This window comes from Blastocystis hominis (assembly GCF_000151665.1).
Source record: "Blastocystis hominis, Singapore isolate B (sub-type 7) whole genome shotgun sequence assembly, scaffold_13".
NCBI lineage: Eukaryota > Bigyra > Opalinata > Blastocystidae > Blastocystis > Blastocystis hominis.
This window is the reverse complement of record NW_013171820.1, coordinates 364835-374150: the sequence shown is the minus strand read 5'-3', so window position 1 is coordinate 374150 and position 9316 is coordinate 364835.

Here is a 9316-nt window from a genome sequence, read left to right as displayed (position 1 = left end):
GACCTCCATCTGCCCCGACCGGAAGGCGTTGTGGCCAAAAACCTCCTTGTTTTTGTCGAGCAGTTCTTTGTCGGAAACGGGGCAGTTCTTTAGAAGTCCAGAAATATCCCGGATTTCGGTTCCGTCGTCAAACGTCACCGAAAAGGATTTGTGCTCCACTTTGGCGGTTGAGTCGATCGGGAACGTGGAGTTCGCAGTGGCGAACTGAATGGAAGTGCTGTTCACAGTCGCCTCTTCAACTCCCGAAGTATCTGTCTTGGAAGGGCAGTGAATGATCCAGAAGACTGGAGGAAGGAGCGAAAGGAGCGAAAGGGGGAGGGGGGCAAAAGGGTTGGTTTTGAGGAATGCTAGAAGGGGAAGAAGAAAAAGGGAGAGGGAGAGAAGATTGGGAATGAGTAGTTTTGCAGGGAGGGGGAAAGCTGTTTGGTGGAACAGAAAACGGGGGAGGGATTGAATTCGCTCTAGAGAGTTCTGGTTCTGGTTGTGGCTGTGGTTGCGGTTCTGGTTGTGGTTGCAGTTCTGATTCTGGTTGTGGTTGTGGTTGTGGCTGAATAGTGAAAGACGAAGCGAGTCCAACTCTAGTAGAACTACTAGGATTACACGACTTATGAATATCAGAAGAAGAACGCTCCTCTTCCAAAACCAGCGACTGCTCGATTGAATTCACTTCTCGCAAGAGGTCCTCATCCAAGGTTAAATCTTCTACGGTATTTGGAGTTGAATCTTTATATGGAACAGGATTTACTGACTGTGTAGGTACAGAAACAGGTTGTTGCCTTTTACAAGGTTTCGAAGCGAAAAGCAGTTGTTTGTGTTCGCTACAAGTCCAGTCACAACACTTTTTATAAGGAACTATAGGCGGTGTACTAAATACTATTATAAAATGCACTGTATTCTACAAGTTTTGTATCTCTTTTTATTTTCTGCGTCCAGCCTATACTTCAGGCAATCTGTCAAATGAGATCGAATCTAAAAAATAACACTTCACAGCCAAATATACATTGTGAAGCCATTTCAAAATAGAGTGAGTAATAGGCTCCTCTTTTGAATCATTTGGCATTCTAAAACTCGTAGAGTCACACTAAAATAAAACGAGAGTGAAATTCAAAAATACTAAATACCCGCCAAATAGAAACTGCCTCATATTTTCATATTCTGAATTAAATAGAAATGGCATGTTGGCGGTTAATTATATATTCGTATTACAAAGCAGATGCAGTGATGGTTAAATGTTAAAAGGTCATTTTGCTGATTATAAGGCCAGGCCTAATTATCAAGAAAAGAATAGAAGGAAATAGCTAAAAATATCGTGTACTGGCATAATTGTATCAAATAATGTTCTTTGACAAATCAAACGACCCGTTTGTTCTTATAATCCGTAAAGGAGTCATTTCAGGGTTTATTAATTGGAAACAGCACACTACTCCTGCATACCTATTGTATTTGTATATTATCACCATAGTTAATCACCTTATCATCCTATGAATACATTCTCAACAAATACAAATAATAATAGAATACGACTTTCAACAGGAAACGATGACTATTAGTCATTGTGTGGATTTTACAAACAAAAAGAATGGAGCAGAGGATTGAATTGGGAATAAAAGGAGCACAGCCAAAAATAGATTACTTAACTTATCACACATTCTCTTCATTCTTTATGAAAATGGGTTGTCGCTGGAAGATAATTGAGAAATTAACATATGGAGTTCATATCTATTTGAAATAGTATAATAGAATATGAATATGGAAATACTTAAATGATTCAATTCAAAGCAGTCGTATTTAGGTAATCAAAATCATGATTGTTTGAGAAGCTCGATAATATGCACTTCTTGATTGTAACGAATAAACTCGAAACCATTTTGAGAATAACCAACAGTTAGTTACTGTAGAGAAGAAATAGGGATTGTGAACAACAAAGGAGGTTATTACCATCATACCAAAATATACTATTAAGCACAAATCCTTTTTCAGTGTAGCCATGTACTTCGACTACAATTATATATAGAAATAACAGTCTTTATTATTAACAAATGACACTGAGCGAATTAACTAAGAACAAACAAATCAGGATAAAGAGAAAGATTAGAATTCATTTATAACATCAATCTATATAGTAATAAATGAAACACAAAGTATCAAGCCAATTCATATAAATAGAAAAAACTATCATTAATACTTTGTCCGAAAAGCATGATCAATGAAATCTAGGGACAGTATGAAACGAAATAATAGATTAATAGCAATTACTTATTCAACTGCTATTGGCTAGGCATTATACAGTCCTTGTTTTAGGGATATGACATTAATCTATTGTACATGTGATAAATAACTATATTTAAAATTATTGCATAACACGAAGAGTATTTGGTTTTAATAAACAACCTTTAATTTGATTACTAATTATCATGCTCAAAACAGTAGTTAATAATCTCTCAATGACATTGATCGTTACTCTCCAATTTGGACAAGATCAGCAAGAATGGAAGAAACATCTATAACTAACAGAATAATAGGTAGACTATACTCGAAATTGATTTATATTGAACATGCCCAAAAGTAGGTGAGTCATCATCATTAGGTAGACTTACAGTTTGAAGGTTTGGAATATCTAATTACAGTCATTATTCTTTATTCAAAAATACTTTCTAATGTCACTGAACGAGGATATTCAAAACTATATTTTAAAGAAGTTAGTGATGTTAGATTTGGAAGATCTATTTTCAATCAGTTCGAATCATTTCATCAATACTTCGCATTGTCAACGAACATGATGAACCACCATCTCTTCCACGAAGTGCACAATAACTCAGTTCAATTTTCTGTAATGATGGAAGATCTACATTCAATCAACTCATTCGACTTCATTCAATACTTTCCATTATTGTAGTTGTCGAATAAGCAAATGTCCAATAACCTAATGTAATGGAATGTAGATTTGGAAGATCTATGCATTATCCAAGTATTCTATATCATATCAATACCTCGAATCACAAACGAACTACCATAGAAATTTGTAGAATGATCTTCCATCCTACCAATTTGAATGGATTGTAATTGTGATAGATTCTTCAATTCAAAGTTGCCTCCAAAATCACCAAAACTATATCTACCAATTTGAATGGATTGCAATGATTCACAATTCAATATATGGAATGATTTCGATCTATTACTATTCTCCATCCATTCTGATGTAGAATGAGGATTACTCAAGAAAGAAGTGGCCAATTTATTAAATGAATTGTTTCCGATTATCAAACTCTGTAATTGATTCAATCCATTGATTTCGAATGTTTTCACTGAATCAAAGCAATTATTTCCAATTTCTATTGATTCCACAAGTGTAAACCGAGAAAAATCAAATACTGTGTATTGATTATCACTGCAAGCTCCATTGGGAATAATGATGGAAGTAGTAAATGAACTGATTGATTGAATATATAGGCGGCAATAAAAACATGAATATAGTATACTCGTATCGTCTAAAGTGAAATGCAAAAACAATAATTACCATAAATAAACCTATACTTTACCTCCTCAAAAGAATGAGGTAGACTTACAGATTGAAGGTTTGGAATATCTTAATGCTGTTAACATTATTTATTCAAAAATACTATTCAATGTCACTGAATAATGATATCTGAAACTATATCCTTTAGAATAGATGGATGTTAGATTTGGAAGATCTATTTTCAATCAGTTCGAATCATTTCATCAATACTTCGCATTGTCAACGAACATGATGAATCATCATCCCCTTGAAATGCACAATAACTCAGTTCAATTTTCTGTAATGATGGAAGATCTACATCAATTATTTCATTCGAATTCATTCATTACTTTCCATTATTGTAGTTGTCGAATAAGCAAATGTCCAATAACCTAATGTAATGGAATGTAGATTTGGAAGATCTATGCATTATCCAAGTATTCTATATCATATCAATACCTCGAATCACAAACGAACTACCATAGAAATTTGTAGAATGATCTTCCATCCTACCAATTTGAATGGATTGTAATTGTGATAGATTCTTCAATTCAAAGTTGCCTCCAAAATCACCAAAACTATATCTACCAATATAAATGGATTGCAATGATTCACAATTCAATATATGGAATGATTTCGATCTATCACTCTTCTCCATCCATTCTGATGTAGAATGAGGATTACTCAAGAAAGAAGTGGCCAATTTATTAAATGAATTGTTTCCGATTATCAAACTCTGTAATTGATTCAATCCATTGATTTCGAATGTTTTCACTGAATCAAAGCAATTATTTCCAATTTCTATTGATTCCACTAAGGATATGTTCGATAATACATATTGTAGTGAATTTTTAAATGATTTTTCGCCTAGTACAATGGATTGTAGATTTGGAAGATCTATGCATCATTCAAATATTCAATATCATATCAATACCTCGAATCACAAACGAACTATTATAGAAATTGTATGAATCGCTTCCAATTGTGCCAATTTGAATGGATTGTAATTGTGGTAGATTCTTCAATTCAAAGTCTCCAGCAAAATCACTGAAACTATATTTACCAATTTGAATGGATTGCAATGATTCACAATTCAATATGTGGAATGATTTCGATACATCTTTTCCCCAATCATTCTTTTCCTGAGTAAATGAATTGCTTCCGATTTTGATAGTTTTCAATCGATTCAATCCATCGATTCTGAATGTTTTCACTGATTCAAAACACTCATCGCCGATTTCGATTGATCGTAACGTTGTTAAGTTTGAATAATCGAATGCTCGCGATTTTTTGAATGTGTCATCACCTAATGTTATGGATTGTAGATTTGGAAGATCTATGCATTATTCAAATATTCTATATCATATCAATACCTCGAATCACAAATGAACTAGAATAGAAATTGCGTGAACTTCTTCCAATTGTACCAATTTGAATGGATTGTAATTGTGGTAGATTTTTCAATTCAAAGTCGCCTCCAAAATCACTGAAGCAATATTCACCAATTTGAATGGATTGTAATGATTCACAATTCAATATGTGGAATGAATCTGATATATAATTTCCTCTACCTATAAATGATTCATCACTGATTTTGATAGTTTTCAATCGATTCAGTCCATCGATTTTGAAAGTTTGTACTGATTCAAAGCACTTATCACCAATTTCTATCGATTGTAAAGATGTTAAGTTTGATAATTTAAATTCAAGTGAATATCTAAATGTGGAATAACCCAATGTAATGGATTGTAGATTTGGTAGGTCTATGCATTATTCAAATAATCAATATCATATCAATACCTCGAATCTCAAAGGAACTATCAGAAAATGCATAATCACCTAATGTAATGGATTGTAGATTTGGAAGATCTATGCATTATCCAAATATTCAATATCAGTTCAATACCTCCAATCTCAAAGGAACCATAATGAAATGCCCAATCACCTAATGTAATGGATTGTAGATTTGGAAGATCTATGCATCATTCAAATATTCAATATCATATCAATACCTCGAATCACAAATGAACTCCAATAGAAATTGTTTGAAACTCTTCCAATTGTCCCAATTTGAATGGATTGTAATTGTGGTAGATTCTTCAATTCAAAGTCTCCAGCAAAATCACTGAAACTATAGTAACCAATTTCTATAGATTCCAATAATTCACAATTCAATATGTGGAATGATTTCGATTCATCTCCTTGATTCTTTTTCTGCGTAAATGAACTGCTTCCGATTTTGATAGTTTTCAATCGATTCAATCCATCGATTCTGAATGTTTTCACATTTACAAAGCAATTACCGCCGATTACGATTCTCTTTAGATAAGGATGATTAGACAATTCAAATTTCTTTAAATACTTCCCATATCCTGATTCTACTATATATGATTCTTGTTTATATCTGATTCCATGTGGTCCATTATTCGGATAGATTGCTGTGAAATAGATAAAGAAAAGTATGATAGAAATTACAGCTACAATCATTGATATATATCTATTCTCCAGTAGTGTTCCATACAATCTTGCTGTATTCAATTTAGAAAAAACGCCTTTCCTTACCTTTGTATTATCATCCTTTCCAAATTCTTCTCTTTCTTCTTTTCGTGGATAACCCATTTCCAAACTATCAACAAATCCTCCTTCATACACTTTCTCACCATTCTTATATTCTATCATTCTATCATCACGAAATTGTTTCAATAATTTCACTTCTTTACCTTCTTTCCATACACTCACACGACCAATCTTTCCATCCTCATAAGAATAACAAAACCCTTCACTATTTCCCAACTCATCTTTCTGAATAATTCGAATGATTCTTCCTTTTTCATCCAACTCTTTCCAATATCCCTTTCCCATTTCATTCGATGGTACTATATTCAGTTTCTTACCTTTCTTATAATATCCATCAAACACCACGTTGCCATTTTCATCATATTCTTGTCCTCTTCCTTCTCGATATCCGTTTACAAAGTAACCTTTATAGAACAAAATACCATTTTTACAGAGTGTGCAAGGTCCTGAAGCGATTCCATTCACAAATGTCAGAGTTGCCATCAGAGTATTATCCTGAGAATAAATACTGGCTTCTCCGTCCATTTTCCCGTTTTTCATTGTTGTTTTGATATGACAACCTTCATGAGGTTTGCCAACTTCAATATGAGTTGGACCATTTGTTTCTCTTCTTGACTTTATGGGAAACTGCTCAGAAACGTTGTATTCCCACCACTTGTTTTTTTCGTCAGTTTTAGCACTAGTATTGTTGATTGTTGGTAATTCGATGTTAGTAACGTGAATAGCACCCTTTGACAGATTACTCATTTACAATCAATAGATAATAGTGTGTAAAAGCCAAGGCAAAACCGAATCTACTAGATCCTTGATAATCAAATGATGACTGTCCGTTTTGTGCGTTTCATTTATATCCATTCATATTTGCCATATCATTTGAGCAATCAAATCCACATGGAGAAGTTAAATGATATAGAAATAGCGATCTGTTGTTTCAATTTTATTCATTAAAGCTATCTCAGCATTTTTCCAAAATTATTACAATGTTCATTATTTCTAGTATTAATTCCATTAGTATGAATAAATTACTTCGTTATATTGATGTTTGCACCACTCTTAAAATATATACTTGTTTTTCTGTGAAACGAGTTACTTCACTAAATCTCTTAGTATTTATGCTAGTTTTCTGAAAGAAACCAACAACTCGTTAAATGGTTCACCAAAAATGCCCCTTCAATGCAACTGTAAAGTGTCCGGATTATTAGTAGTTTTGACATCAAATTGAGATGTAGAATATAATATTGGAAATAGTTTTATGTTTTGTAGGATGAAAAATGCGTAGATTGTTCTAAAAGAGAGAAAAGTAATCTATACACACAAATATTTATAATTGTCATTGTCGAGTAGATTTTGACGTGATGAAAAAGGAAAGACAATTTTTCAGCTATAGTCCGACATAATATGGATGATTATATTTGTAAGCAGAATAATAATATTGAAATTAATTGATTTGATTTGAAGGAGTATACTGTTTTAGGTTATAACTGCGATTAGAAACGATTTAAGATAGTATTGGTATATTGTGAACTGAACCTGTTGTTTGTTTACACATCGCATACCATATTATAGGAAAAACTATTGAAATAGTTGTTTCAAGTCTGTATTTTCTATTTGCCTTTCGCTTATACTCTGCTCACTGATCAAATTGTTATTCTATTAGTCGTATACAAAATGCTGATGCGATTTTTCTCTGTTTCACCAATATTTGGTTCACTTAACACACCTTCATTATGTATAGTTCATGATTAGAATCGAAGATGTATCATATTTTTCAACATTCTCTTTCATATCATTGTCATTCATTATATAAACCAGATTTCAATTATCCACTATTACGTAGCCACTTTGAAGATATTCCAATTAATCATCCTAGAAGCATCATCGATTTTGTTGCTTACATTTATTTCTGTACTTGAATTATTTCGCTCAGACAATTATGAGATGATTGCCTACTCCATTCAAACAATTGCTTATTTTATTTTTCAACGTCACAGTGACATCCATTGAAGCATATCCAACAGATATGCACTCTACTATTTAGGGTTATTGTATTCGATAACTCTGCACATAGTGTGTCTGAATATCATGTTTGCTGTAATATATAAAAACATCCTGACTATCAATCACATATCATAGCATATCGAAGGACGAAATATGGCAAATTCTACTATGAAGAAGATAAAGTCTCATCTTATCTATACGAGTCCAAGTTCCAACGTAAAAATCATTAGCCAAAGTTACAACCGTATAACACTTTTCATGGCTCTATCTTTCATTATTGACCTTCAAAATAAGTTTGTTTTTAAGTGAATATACTATTGATAACGCTTATTGAACCAAGATATGCTGATTTCTCATTGTTATTTGCTGCCTATGGATACCATGTTCCAACAGTTCTGGAATATGTGCAACAATCGCATTTTTCTTCCATGCATTCCCTCATTCACACATCAGTCAAAATTCAACATCATATCTCCTGAGCATTCTTACAAAAGAAAGCGAATAGTTGCTCTTATGTTTCATCCAAGATTATTCATACAAGAACAGCGAATATGGTCACATATACTCTATTATTATGTATTCCAATCAATTCGGCAAGCAACAAATTCATAACGAGTTCACATGGAAAATAGATATTGAATCGTAGAAAGATGAATATTAGATAATTGATTATTCCAAGACGCAAATATGCGAAATCCATTTGATAGAGAATAGCAAGGATTGCAGCCAATCTATAATACTCAATATAACTCTCTCTTTCCCTTTTTTCACTTATTTCTTTGTCGTATTTACTAATTACTCTTTTATTGATATGATCAGTTTTGAATAGTTTACGGCTAAATAGTGAATCAATTTTCAGAGAGAGTATGTACAGTTTTTTCAATCAGAGGAAGATCGCTGGCTTTGGTGATGATGAAAGAAAATTAATAGCTATCGAGGTTTCTTCTATTCGTATTTATTTTGGCTCAGCCCACATCTGATTCCCCATACGAAAACCTTATAAAATTGTTATTTTTCTATTTTCTTGGTTGTTCTTGCTATTCTGGGTAAATGGAGAGTATTCAATGAATCAAGATGACTGGATATCAAGAATAGTGCTTAGGGTACTCAGCTCTCTCTGTATTTTAACAATGAGTCAACCGATCTGCTGACTATGACCCTGAATTCGATAAAGAGCGACATTCCGCATTCAAATCCGTACTTCTATTATGTTTGTTCGATTTTAGGTATATTGTGGTTTCGCTC